The sequence below is a fragment of the Panthera tigris genome, chromosome C2, assembly GCF_018350195.1.
Source record: "Panthera tigris isolate Pti1 chromosome C2, P.tigris_Pti1_mat1.1, whole genome shotgun sequence".
Classification (NCBI taxonomy): Eukaryota; Metazoa; Chordata; class Mammalia; order Carnivora; family Felidae; genus Panthera; species Panthera tigris.
This window is the reverse complement of record NC_056668.1, coordinates 78839358-78853684: the sequence shown is the minus strand read 5'-3', so window position 1 is coordinate 78853684 and position 14327 is coordinate 78839358. Positions and strand designations below refer to the sequence as shown.

At 46.3% G+C, this 14327-nt stretch overlaps 1 protein-coding gene across 4 annotated transcripts in view; it reads left to right on the top strand.

Moving 5' to 3' along the window:
- LOC102953305 (LIM domain containing preferred translocation partner in lipoma) overlaps positions 1–14327 on the top strand; it is a 673846-nt gene that overhangs the window by 63053 nt on the left and 596466 nt on the right. For 2 of the 4 annotated variants that reach the window (XM_042998791.1, XM_042998792.1), the window contains exon 2: positions 5546–5668. The gene's annotated coding sequence lies outside the window, so the exon portion shown is untranslated. Of the gene's footprint in view, positions 1–2; positions 18–43; positions 130–5545; positions 5669–14327 lie in introns of those variants that run through there. The other 2 variants (XM_042998793.1, XM_042998790.1) reach the window with 2 other exon arrangements.

Sequence of the window (14327 nt, the reverse complement as noted above, 5' to 3'; positions counted from 1 at the left end):
GCTGTGTGATCCGCCAGGTCAGTTAACCTGCTTGAGCCCGAGGTTCCATGTCTGTCAAATGGGTTTAAGAAATCACATCGAGTCACAGGGTTACTCGTGAGGATTTGTATCACCTGTCCTTCTTCCATGGTACTCATCATCTCCTACTTGATTTATGTTTTATCCCTCCTTCTAGACCAGGAGCTCCTTTTTGGGCAGGAAGCGAAAAACATCTTGCCTGTGCCTTTAACAAATGGGACCTGCTGCAAAGGCTCCTTTAAGGGAAAGGTTCCATAGGACCTAACTGGTGACGTCAGTGCAGGCTCCTTACTGGTTGGAGGCCCCGGTCACATGGTACCAGGCCTGGACGGAAGAGCTCCCTGATAGGGAGCTTTGGGCACACACAGGGTGTGCTGGATAGGCCTCTGGCTTCTGCTTAGTTAACAGGAAAGAGGCTGGAGCCTGTGTTCGGCCCGTGTTCTGGTTCATCAGGTTGGGTAGTGCTGGCATTTCCCTGAAGGCAGAGTGGAAATCCTGCCTGGAACAGGAGACGTGGTGTCTTTTCTGGGTCTTTCATGGTTGGGAGTTCCAGACTAGAGGGAAAGGTCCACAGACGTGTGGGTTGGGGCACCTCTGAGAGCCACCCACTCCTCTGACTTCTCTGTGGGTGGAGCCATGGAGAAGGGGTCCATTGGGAGGAGGAAGCTGTCCTTCAGACCCTCCCACCCTCCCTGTGTTTGGAGGCTCGATGGAAGGGCGGTCAGTTCTTAAAGGGGTAGCTCTGCTATTTAACTTTCTCCTGCGTCATTACCCGGGACGCAGTACCCATGAGTGTCAAGATCCAAGTGCTTTAGCCTGGCACATAAGGTCCTTCATGTCTTGGCCGCAACATTCCTTTGCAGCCTCGTCTCCCACCGCATCCCTCCGTGTGCTGCTCTGCCACTGGCCTCAGCAGATTAGTCACTTTCCCTAAGAACAGCCTGAATTCCTCCTTACGGCGCTTGGCACGTCTTGTGCCCTGGGGCTATTTTCCCCCTCCTCATTCGTGGAAATCCTGTTGGGTGTGCAGGCTCGGTTCAGAAGTCATCATCCACGGAGCTCTTCCAGACCCTCAAAACAACGTCGCGTGGACTTGTGCTTTGCACACTTTTCAGTGTTTTCGAGCGTGTGCCTGCCCGGTGAGCCTGTGAGCTCTTTGAGAGCGCCAGGCGGGCCTGACTCAGCACCTGCAGCTGTTGGGTCCATACACGGTGCCTCATTAAGGACAGGAGGTGCTAGCAAGTGTCTGTTTTGAGCACCTGCGAATGCAGGGCACATGACATCGTGTCAGCTAACAGTTGTGCCGGAGGGGTGTTCAGAAGCTCATTCTTGGGTTACCCGCGGTGTGTTTGATCGTGAGCCCAGCCATTGGAATTCTCTTTGTGACTGGCCTGCCGTCAGCTCACCGCTGACCTTTCTCAGGCCTGCTTCCCACATACCCAGCAATGTCTGCTCTGTGCCAGGGCTCTGAGCTTTTTATTTCACTGAAGAACATAGAGCAAGGTGGAAGTCAGGAAGGATTCTGCTTCTCATGTGAACATATTTGATTTTGAAAGTTCCGGCTTTGTTTTGTATCCCAGAGTTCCTTAAACTGTGAAAATACTGGAGGAATTTTTTTTTAGGATATTTCTGCCTCTAGTGGAATAGCTGCCCATCGTACAGTTGTAACTGCAAGGTAGTAAGATCTGGGTTGTGGGGCTTGATTTTGAAGACTTGGGTTCAAGTCTTGGCTTTACCATTATCAGCCCCAGAACCTTGGGGGGTTGCCTGACTTCTCTGACCCTCAGTTTCCTCAGTGGGCAATTGGGAAATTGTTCTTACGGGGTTGGTGGGAAGTTTAAATGAGGTTTTGGACATTAAATTGGGATTTTTGTTACTTTTTGATTCGTACATTGGATTTGAAAGCCTTTTTTAAATTATGATTTTTCTTATTTGGTTATAGTCGACACACAATGTTACATTAGATTCAGGTGTGCATCATCGTGATTCAACATCTTTATATGTTATACCGTGCTTACCGAAAATGTACTACCATCAGTCACCATATGTCGCTATTATAGCGTAATTAACTATATCCCCTACACTCTGTCTTCTATTCTCCGACTTATTCATTTCATAACTGGAAGCCCGCACTTCTACTCTCTTTTACCCACTGTTACCCCTCCCTCCGCCTCCTCCCCTCTGACAACTATCAGCTTGTTCTCTGTATTTTAGGCTTTATTGAAGGATTTATTTATATATTAAATGTTTATTTATTTTGAGAGACAGGAGAGAACGCATGTGTGCATGGTGAGCAGGGGAGGGGCAGAGAGAAGGGGAGAGAGAATCAAGTTTCACACTCAGCATGGAGCCAGATGTGGGGCTCCATTTCATGTCTGTGAGATCATGACCTGAGCCCAAATCACTGCTTAACTGGCCACTCTTATCGGAGGCCATTTTAAAATAGGACTTCCAAAAAGTTTGCTTTCGAAGGAAATTGCTTGGATGTGTAAGTTGTCACACACTTGTCTTATCTTAGTTTTTGAATGACAAATGAACATCTAACACACTTACGGAACATACATAGCCGGTGAGGCTCTGTTATAGTCCAAATAAGTTAGAACCACAGAATCTTAAGTCTTGAGAAATCATAGAAACCTTAGAAGACGAGGGGCTGACCGTTCATGCCTGCTGCATGTGGGCTGTGTGCCGTGCGTGCTGGAATTGGAATCCCAGGGCACGATCACATAGATCCCGATGGGTAGGTGGTGTTATCCCTGTTTTGCAGACAGGGAAGCTTGAGCTCAGGGAGGTTAAATAATTGACACAAATCCTGTATCAGTGCATTCAGCTTCATCTTGCACTCATGGTGGCTTCTAGAAATCCTTTCCCTTTATGGACACGATGAGGCCTGCCTTTGCTTTGTGGATCCTTTACCCTCTCACAGCAGGAGCAGCCCCTGGTTTTAGGCCAGGTACAGCAGTGCAGATCAGCAGTGTCGATGTCCCGTCACTTGTTTAATTAATCTGGAAGAGTGTCTTTCCTTTTTCTGCCAAGAATCTGCTCGTTTTGAGCTCCTTTGACTACTCATTCATCAGCCTTTCCTTGTCTCCCCTTTGGAGGCGGATTTGCCATTGCCCATCTCTGGTTTTGAGGTCAGGGGTGTATTTAAAGAGGACTTCGTCTTTCCTTTTAAAAAATTACAGGTGGAAAGTACAATTCGTTGAGTATTTCCCATCACGTCCTCCATATATGGGGTGGTGAGAAGAGGCAGCAGTGTGGGGGACCAGGAGTGCTGGCTGTCATCCTGGGTCTGTCACTGATCAGGCAGGGGACTTTGAGCCAAGCCCTCCTTTCTCTGTCAGGGCCTCAGCATCTTCACCTGTAAAGAGCTGAGGGCATTACGAGATGACTCCTAAGATTTTAAAATTCTGCATGTTTTGTGGTGTCAGAACCATCAATTTCTGCTGAGCTGCATAATCCTGCAGCTGTTTCTCTGATACTTTTCAATCTTTAGATTTAATCTATTCAACAATGTATAATTTTTTAAAGGAAAGCTTTTATAGACACTTCTGAAATATCAGGGTGGGGGGGGATAAATGGATGTTAAAAAATAGAAAACAACCAATTAAATAGTATATAGCATGTAATTCTCCTTGGAAACTTACCACGAAATTGAGGAACACTTTAACAACTGGTAATTTAAATTGCATTTGAACTCTGCTAATGGTTTGTTTGCATGGGAACTTCAATCATTTCACAGTGGTTCTTTAGCAAAGCTGCTTGTTCTCTTTATGGAAAAGAAGAAAAAAAATATTGACAGAGAAGAGGACTAGGGAAAAGGAGACCACTGTCATTTGTGTGGGGAAGGAAGCTGTCAGGAGTGGGGAGATGGCCCCAAGGGCCAAGGCAGAGAGCCTCTCCTTCCGGTTTAGAAATCTGGGAAGTCTGGTGCCCTCCGCTGCGGTTGTAGAAATCGTTCTGACTTAGTATCTCCCTTTGCGAGGAGAAGCTTCGGTTTCCTGGGGCTTGGGTGGGGGAGTGATGTCTGTCTTGTGTTTTCTATGAGACTGGACTGTCCATGGGTCCAGGATGTGCCTCTGCATATGCTCCGTTCCTCAGCAAGTATGAAATGATGGCCTTTCTCATTTCAGTGGAATGGCATCGAGAATTCTGATGTCTTTGAAGACCTCTAGGTCTCAGGAAACTCATTGCTTTGCTGGGCTTGATTACGTGCCGTTTCCCCGACTTAATTTCTTTCTGCCGTCGGGCTATACTGAGAGCTTCTAGCAGGTGTCCTAGCAAGCTTCTAGAGACTTGGATGTGGCAGTCCTGGTTTTGCCCCAAAGCTGATTGTGTGATCAAGGGCAAGTCCCTCTGCCCAGTGAGTTTTGGTGTCATCCTCTGTCCAAGTGGCTTAAATTGGGTCCATGGAGCAAGTCCTGGACTGGAGCCCTGGATCGTCCACCACTAACTGTGGTTCCTAGAGTAGCCACCTCCCGACTCTGGCCCCAGCTTCTCCTGCTGTCAGTTGGAACAGTGGAGGTGGGTCATTTTTAAGGTCCCTCCTCACTTTGAGCTTATCGGAATGTTTGAGGACTGAATGAGATAACATACACAAATGAATTTCATGGATGGTTAAATAATGTGTAAAATGTCAACAATGAAAATGCAAGTAGTGGCTTTTCTAGAATGTGGATTCTACCTGCGTGTACAAAGCACATATTTTGTAACAGCCTACTGCCTTGGAATATTTGTCTGTGGGAACATGTATCATATACTCCTTAGCAAAATAGTGATAGGTCTTCATGAAATAAAACCTGTAATGAGGACTTACTGGGAGTGTCCAGATTGTCCAGCTCTCTCCTGCTCACTGGCTGTCATTTTTCAGACAAGGAAATTCAGGTTCAGAGGGGTCACTCAGTCCCGTACTTAGACATTTGTCTCCAAACTCCTATATCTTTTCTATTTTTATTTGTTCAGATTTTGCTCTTAATTTTTTCTTGGCTACAGTGTGAATATCTGGGGCACCTGGGTGGTTCAGTCAGGTAAGCATCCAACTCTTGGTTTCGGCTCAGGTCACGATCTCACGGTTCGTGGGTCTGAGCCCAGCATCAGGCTCCACACTGACAATGTGGAACCTGCTTGGATTCTCTCTCCCTCCTTTTCTCTCTGCTCCTTTTTCTCTCTCTCTCTTTCCCTCTCTCTCTCTTTCTTTCTCAAAATAAATAAATAAATTTTAAAATAAAAAAAACTGTGAATATCTAACTATAGATATCTTTCCTCTCTGAGATTATGATGAAGCTGTTTTCTCAGGAGGGCTGGGGTCCCTGCAATCCCTTTTCAGTTACTGAGACAAATTAGTGCAATAGAAATGCCAGGAGCTGACTGGGGGGCTTAGCAGGTGTAGAGGGAAGCCGCTGCATTTTTGGGCGTCAGCTGGCATCATTCCTAGTATGGCTAGCCAGTGAGTTCATAAAACTGAAAAGTTCTAAAGCTGGTAAGATACTAGAGATTTGTAGACAACCTGTTCTCCCTTTTTCCACAGGTGGGGACCTTCAGGCTCAGAAATAGAACTGAAGACAGAACCCAGTCGCCTGCTTCTCATTTGAGGACTTTTCTCATTGTTCTACTGGGCACTCATCAGAGGGAAGCTATTTTTCCACAATTGGTGAGTCCTACAGAGAAGGGAAGACATTCTTCTTTTATAATCAATGTTCATGTTTTAATGAGTTTAAAAAATCCAGGCTTTCCTTTTAAAGCGTGGGCACTGATAGCTGGGATAGAATAAGAACTAGAGAAGAACCAAACTGTTTTCTTTTTATCTTGAGTTGATTTCATTGGCAATGGACAAAACAGGACAATGCTAATAAAATGTGTGACAAAGCAGAGGCAGGGCAGGACTCAGCTCTTGGAAGGAGGCATGAAGGGAAATTGGAAGAAAATTTGGAGTGATGATGATTTTGGATTGCCAATAAGTGTATTGCTTCCTTCTTTCTCCTTTGGCATGGAAGGAAGCATTCTTGAAATGGAAAGACCAAAAAGAAGATATCAATGAACAGTGTTATGGGCATTTGCAAGGAAAGAAAAGTCGTATTATTGAGTGATTTTTGTTTACCCCTGTGCAAGCTGCTGCTTCTTCTGCGATCTCATTTTATTTTCACAAAAACCCTTTGAGGTAAGGGATGCTAAATTTGCTCAGGCAAAGGGTGTGAACCTTTGTCTTAGAGGGCCTGCTAGAGCTCCAGTGGGATGTGAGTCGGAATCCTGTTCCACACTCAGGGGAAGGGCAAACAGGTAAGGGAAGGTTTCCCTTGTGTTTTGGAATACTTCTGAGTTCAGTGGGTAGGACAGAACATCATGTTCTAGAAGGTAGGAGTGGTGAAAAGAACAATGGTGTGGGCTCCCCTGGGCTGTGCAGAGATCTGAGGAAAACAACTGGAGAATTCTGGGAAAAGCGTCCATGTAGAACCTGAGATCTGTGGTCTCCATCCCAAGGACCAATCCCTATGTGCCCTGAGCCCTGGCTTTATTCCAAGCAATAAGCCTTGCCGTGTTTATGGTCTAGTTGTCCAAAACAGAGCAGATGCCGTAGTGATTGGTCAAACCTAACTTTATTTAAAAGTGTAACTGAGTTTATAGTTACATTTTGTCACCTTTTCTTAATCACCTGCACCTCAAAAGAACAACTGACCTCTGTGCCAATAGATCTGCATAAGATAAAGGGCTGGCATCCAGTCTTTTGACTCTTAAAATCCTTCAGCTTGTTAAAATTTCACACCTGATCTTGAATATTTTGTCCCAAGCCTGCACTTTATGCATCAAATGTGAATCTTTGTTACCTGCTCTACTTCCTGAGTTGTTTTCAGTGTTTGAAATTAATTGTGATTAATATGAAGAGGTTTACTTGGATTAAAAACAAACCAACCCACCCAGTGTGTAATGACCGAATGGGAGAGAATTCCTAAACAGGAGGAATCCGGAAGACATTCGCAAGTGATTGTTGTCCATTCTAAAATGCCAGTGCAGCCTTGGACCGCATTAAATAGGGCATGTCCTCTAGAACACGGTGGGTGGGGGATCCTGCTGGTAACCGGCAAGTCCAGAGGTAAGGTGGGCTTCAGGGCCAGTCTGAACAGGACTCAGCTCTGTTTCCTATAGCGCTCCTCGCTCTGCCTTCTCTGCGTTGGCTTCCACCTTGGATGTTTCACCCCGTGGTCAAGAGATGGCTGTGTGCCTCATCCTGGGCCCTATGCCTCCTATGCCCATTGTGGGGAGAGAGCCTTGTCTGCCATGTCCCCATGTCCCTGGGTTACTGCACGTTCCTGCACAGTCACTGAAGCCAAGACGATGAGACTGTGCTAAGTGCCACGTGCACTGGGCCCTCCTCTGGAACGGAGTCTGGAGATCCCATGGCAGCTGCACAGTGGAGAAGAGTGATCACTCAAAGAATATCTGGGGGCTGCTTGGAGGTGGCGAGAGGACTAACACTATTTGGGTGACCGCGAACTTCCTTTCTACCCTCCCGTCAGAGCTCCCCTAGGTTGTCAGCTGGTAGTCTTTGCTTCATCCTCTGAGAGGGATCTTAGCCAGCTGGACTATCTACACAAGAATGCTGTGAGGCCCGGAAATGATGTCCCACCAGGAACTGTTACAGGAATGAGAGACTCCACTGGAGAGGGCAGAGGGCACACGTGATGATGGCCTTTAAGAATATAAAAGTCGGTCGGAAGAGGGGTGGCATCGCTTGTTCACAAGTGCATCTCGAGTTTGGTGGGATCTCTAGCCCATAATAGGTGCACAGTGCATTTTCATGGCTAGAAAGAATGAATCCAAAGGTGGCGAGTGTCCCTTTCTCCAAGGGCATTCCATTACACACTGGCCATTCGCTGTTGGAGGGTTTTAGGAAATCTAGAGCACGTGAGCCTGGCTACGTGGCTTTCTGGGAACAAAACAAGTGCCTGGCAGAATGAGTCTTTCGGGACCAGTAGGGCTTAAGAAGTTTGCGAGTGCATAAAAAGACAGTACGTGCAGCAGAATGGGGTTTTGGAAGATCTGCCAGTTATTAGATGTGCACCCCCAGAAAAACGACATCGCCCCTGCCTTCATTTCCCTGATCTGGGAATTAGGAATGATAATCATTGCTCTGCCTGCCTCTCGTGTTTGCTTAGAGCAGATGGGTTGAGAGATGCCAACCTGTTTTGCAGACTGCGAAGCGTGGTCCATACATGATAGATTATTATGGTGGAATGACTCATCTTGAATAGAAAGAAAAATAAGACCATGTGATGTGCAGTCCCCCAGCACCAAGCCTGCTACGTAGTATATGCCCAGTGTATGTTCTTCCTCCCAACCCTACAACCCCACCATCCCCAGGATTGGATGGGCGCTAATCTGTCCTCAGTCTTGGAAGCTGGCTTCATGGTAACGGTTGAAATTGAAATGCAGTTGTGTACTATTATTACTTTTCATATTTGATTTTGCCCTAGGTAGCAGGAAGTGAAAGGAGGTGGACTTGAGAGACTGGAGAAGTCTCCATGCTTGAGAAATCTTGAAGCTACAGTCTAGCTGTTAGGCTCTTGCTCTGTTTGATTAGATAATCACACCTCTGTCTAGGCGTGACCGGCCCAGTGGGAGTCCGGAAGGAAATTATTTTCCTCTGTTGATACTAGTGTACAATTGTTGACGGTAGCCAAAGGCTTTCATTTTTAATATTTCCTTTTTGGTCCTTAGAAGGATCAGGTATTAGTCTATGCCGGAAACAAAGCAACAGTCACTTCCGCCAGAGGTGAATGTCTTGGCTCCCTACAATTACTCGGTCAGGTGGTTTCTGGGCACGTGTGACTGTCTGCTGAGCCAGCTTTCATTGCTTTTTATGTTATTGCTTCCAAAATACAAAAAGACTTGCTAGGTCTGAGCAGGAACCCATGCAGCCACCTGGGGCTCTGGCTGTTCTATAACCTAGGGATGTCTTGTAGGAGATGTTTGCTGTCCATAAAAATAAAAGGTAGGGCTCTCTCTGCCTCTTTTGTTTCCTTCTTTCTAATTCCATATTCTTCTACTTCATGAGCTCAGCACAGTGGAGACACCTCTGTTCTATGTTGGACAGGGCCCTAAGAGGTCAGAGGAATTCTCAGGTTCTCCTACACGGATTCCTGTCTGGTGAAAGATGTCTGGTGTCTCATGCATAGGGAACCCATAAGTCCTTTGTAGATTGCTGCTGAATATCTACCCCTCCTTCACACAGTGTGTGCTTGTTCTCTGCCCTAATCCGTTGTTATTCTGGAAGTTAGTAAACTTCAGGGTCTTAAGGACACCACAGTGAATTAGGCACAGTCCCTGATCTTGGAGAGAAAGACCTATGCATAAGAAATACCACATTAGAAAGAAAGGTGTTATTTACAGCACACATTTACTAATCACCAGATCTGTTTAAGGCTACATAGTAGGTGCTTGGGAAGTGGAGGTCCTTTATAGCCTCAGTTCTCATGGGGCTTATGTAAAAGGTTGGGAGCATGGAAAGAATCGGGGAGGTCAAAGAAAGCTCCCAGGAGGAGGTGATCTGATCTCAAAACCAAGGCCAGACTACTGGCAGGGTGGGCCTGTGGACATCATTTGGTCCCTAGGGCTGGGCAGGTTCTGAGGGTAGAAGTAACTGACAGCAGAATATGGCTGGGCCGGTAAAGAATCTGTCATATTCCATGTGTGGTTCAGACTCCAGTTTATTTTCCATTCACTTGCTGCAGCCAAAAGTGTCATGTTGACTTTGAGTTGAACTGACATTATTTCCATGGTCCTCTCTGTGTGGCCAGAGCACGCCTGGGTGTGTGTCACCAAGTGGGAAAGCATCTCGGTATTCATGGGGAGGGCCAAGGGTTTCTCCCAGGAGTTCCTGATAGCTGATCTCTTCTGGTCTACTTCCTGGGTATCCTGAAAAATGGTGGAGTTGCTAGGGACCGGGACTGGGGCTCTCATATGCGGCCCCTATCTTTGTTATCTATTGCTGCATAACAGACCCCAAACTTAGTGCTTAAAGCAGAGAACTTTTATTATCTTGTACTCTTTGTGATTTGGAAGTTGGGAGCAGCTTAGATGGGAGGTTCAGGGTCTCTCTTGAGGCTGCAGTCTACGTGTCTGCTGGATTGCAATTTCATCTGAAGGCTCAGCTGGGGTGGACCCACCCCCAAGCTCAATCACATGATCATTGGCAGGATTCAGGCTCTCGCAGTGGTTGGACTGAGAGCCTCAGTTCCTTGCTGACTGTCGGCTGGAGGCTGCCTTCGGTTGTTCGCCGTGAGAGCCTCGCCATAGGGCAGCTCGCAACATGGGACTGCCTTCCCTCCAAGCAAGTGAGCAAGAGAGAATCCCCCAGATGCAAGCAGCCGCAGCCTTTCTGTAGCCTCGTCCTGGAAGTGACACACGTTCCCTCTGCCTCATTCTGCTTGCTTGAAATAAGTCACTAGATCCAGCCCACACTCAAAGGGAGGGATTACACAAGGGCATGAAGACCAAGAGATGGAGTTCTAGGAGGTCATCTTAGGGGCTGTCTGCACAGATACTCTAGGTTACAGGGCATGTGCTAAGGTGAGAACAGGAGCTACATGGCACCGCTGGAGAAACCCAGCACACCTCTGTGGACCCGCTTTACTTGAAGATTGTGGGCGAGAACTCCATTTAAAATCTGAATATAGACATTGAGCTAGAATTGCACAGAATGAAACTTGGCATGGCTTGTCAGAGGAAGATCACAAGTTTTCAGTTAATGCTGTGCCCCTATACCTCTATATTTTTACCCTCCTTAGCAGTTAGAGCTGCTATGGTAGAAGTGTTGAATGTTCTGGCTTGAGCTTTTTGCTGTACAGGTGAGACACCAAGACCTGGAGAGGGGACAAACTCTTCTGCGGCCATGGAGCCATTGGCAGCCATTGGAGGGACCCGCTGAAGCTCCTTTGTCTCTGGCCCAGTGCTTCTCGTTCACCATCCTGCACTGTCTCTCTTTCTGAATCAGTCTATACAGACTTTAGGCCTGGTTTCTCTGCTTTTTGCAACCTCTGTCCAGTTCCAGAAACAGATTAGGGGAAAATAGGTTCAGATTTGGAGTCTGGAGCCTTCATGTTGTCCCTTTAGTTAAATCTCAGGGTCTACATCTCCTGTTGGGTCCGGCTGTGTCCTGAAAAGTTGCGTAAATCAGTGTTACTTGGCTCAGTGTGCCTCGGCAGTATGAATGACATTTGTATTAAGAACACTGAACCGATACTCAGTATTGCTGTGGGACTGACAGGATCAGACATGAAAAGTCAGCCAATACCTTCTGTCTGGCAGCAAGTTCTTTTCTAGAGCATCCGTTTCCCCCCCACCCCCCAACCAAACTGTCTTTTCTAAAACCAAATCTGGCAGTCCATTTTATAGAGGATGGCAGGTTCCCTTAGAGTCTTCCTTAACATTCCTCAAAAGTTAATGGAAATGGAAGACTTAAAAATTATGGTCAAGGTCGTTAGTAGCCCTGCAGCCAAACTAAGGAAAGCCTGCTCGGGTCAGTAAGACTGTCGCTGGCCAGAAGGTCAATATGACTCCCCTGCTCCATGGCCCCTTTGACTCTCAAGATGTTTTGATACTATTAGTGCTTTCAAAGTGTGGCTTGTCTATTATTTAATTTTTACTGACAGTCCATAACAGGAAATAGTTTGGGTTGGGTGTAGGCAACAAGATAGAACAGAATTTGGAATGGGAAGACTATCATTATTAGCATTAGCTGCCTGATCTTAAGTCACTTAATCATTCCTTTATTTAAAAAAAACGTTTTTAATGTTTGTTTGTTTTTGAAGCAGAGGCAGAGAGTGCGCAGGGGAAGGGCAGAGAGAGAAGGGGAGACACGGAATATGAAGCAGGCTCCAGGCTCCAAGCTGTCAGCACAGAGCCCGATGTGGGGCTCAAACGCACGAACTGTGAGATCATGACCTGCACCAAAGTTGGACGCTCAACTGACTGAGCCACCCAGGGGCCCCCACTTAATTTGAAAAACTGGTAGCAGCTACCTCGGATTCTTATTCTTTTGTGTTCACAAATGTACACAAAGTGCCTGCCAAGGGGGTACTTAGCACAAAGTTGGTGCTCATGAAACATTAGCCGGTGCTCTCCTTAATAGTCAGTAAGGGCTGGAAATTACCCTCAGTTGTTTACTGTGTCAGGCCATTTTCTCAGTGTCCCCGCTTTGCACTGTCCCCTTGACTTGAATCAGGCCTGTAGCATTTGCATGTGTCAGCCCGGATTTCATGTTTTCCTGAATAAGTAAAAGCCTTCCTGTCTATAATTTTGCTCAGTGGCTCCCAAGACATAAATACGGACATCATAATATGCTCATATTTTCTGCTATTTGGGAATACAGTAGCTCTGAGAACAAAATATAATATTCACACACTATGTTTCACAAGGAAGGCCTTTTGGACATCAGTACTTGGAAAGTAAGCATTGCTTTCCATGACAAGATTGTCTAGTCTAGAGGATGAACTCCCCTCACCTGCCATTAGCTACCTCTTCCTTTGTAAATGGCATCTTCTCTGGGCTTGCCCAGCACTGACCCTCTTTGGTTCCTCTTTGGACTTCTTTAGGATGACGTCACCTCACCCTGCTTCAATGGTGACTGGCTTGAGTTATATCAGTTATTAAAAATGATCTAATATTTCCCTTTTAAATCTAGGGCCCTGGCTCGTTCTATGATTAAGCTAGTGATTTATTTATAATATGGTACGAGACGGCTGCAACCACTCTATGATGTAATCTAAGAATGACATGAAAACAAAATAGGCTTTTATATAATGAAAGTGTTCCTGTAATACATTTTATAGCAAGGCTTTTTTTTTTTCCATTGAGAATGGAGATTCTTTCCTTTCCTCCCACTCTTTCCTTATCGTCTCTTCCCATTTATAAGTCTCAGGGTTTTTTAAGTCAATTAAAAAACAAAACAAAACAAAACAACCCCAAACACCGACATTGGAAACACCACTCAGACTCTGGTTTGCTCTTCTAATCTTGTCTTGTCATTTTCTGCATTGCTCCTCTCCCCACGGCCTCCACGGCCTCGGGTATGGCTACTGCTCTGCCTACCTGCCTGCAGCCTCCTCTCAGAGCCTGGAGTCCTCACCCTTCCTTTGCTGATGCTGTTCCTGCTACTGTTAATACCACCACAATCTTGAATTTTCTCCTGCTGAAGTCCAGTACAACGCATCGGTTCCTACAGATAGCAGACTTCTTCAGGCTGGCTCAGATGCATCTCTTCCTCCAAGCCTTCTCTGAAGCTTTTGCCCCTTACTTAGCAACCCTTTATCTGTGTTTGTCGTAGAATGACCTGCAGTGGCAAGGTCCCGTCCCCCATGTCAAGGCACATTCATGGCAGATCAGAGTTTAGAAGAGGAGAGGTGACCTAGGAGAATGGGGAAGGGGTCTTTGTGGTTCTGGTTCTGCTCTTGACACAGTCATGGGGAGGTCACGGCCCATCTCGGAGTGTCAGTTTTCCTCCTCTGAAGAAGGAGTGGTTCGGATTTCATTTCATGTGGCCACATGGCGTGTTGGTAGTGGATTCTTGTGATGATGTGTTGAGAATGATTCTGAAACTGTATCCTGACTAGTAGGAAAGAGTCCATGATTATGTAGCAATATCTGCCATAGCTTTAGAGATGGTTAAAAATGTATATTTAATCTCACATTTATCCATGCAGGCTGGCTGTGGGAGTTGAGAAGGTGGAATTTATCTAAGACTAGAGGGGCCTTGGTTTATTGGAGGCCTGAGACTCCCCAAATTCTGTATGTTCTTGGGGTAAGGTAGGGCCAGGAGATAGCTTTCACCTGCTTGTATTCTTTACTTCCAAAGAGTTACCGTGCCCATACTATTCTAATATATGCCAAATATGGCATTTCAAGGTCAAAGCCAGAAAGTTAGGTGACTTTGCCGGGGTCTTATTGGGTCAGGGATCACAGAGTTAACCCTTGGAACCTTTGGATCCTAGGTGCCCCTCTTCCTGATCCCAGACAAAATGCCGACCTCTCAGCAGAATACTACATTGCTTGAACTCTAGGTCCTAGAACAGTGAGAGAGGAAGAGGAGGGAAAGGAAGAGGGAAGTTTAGGATGGTGGATGGCACAGGAGACCAGAGCCTTTGAGGGCTGAGAGAAGGAATTGGAAGTAGTTAGTGTGGAGAAGAGAGAAAGGGGATGGAGGGGGAGGGAACAGAGCAGGAAGGGGACACACACTCACTCTCTGTGCTCTCAGAAGGAGTTCTGGAAGCAGTGGGTGAAAGCAACAGAAAGACATATAAGATTTAATATTATGAAGG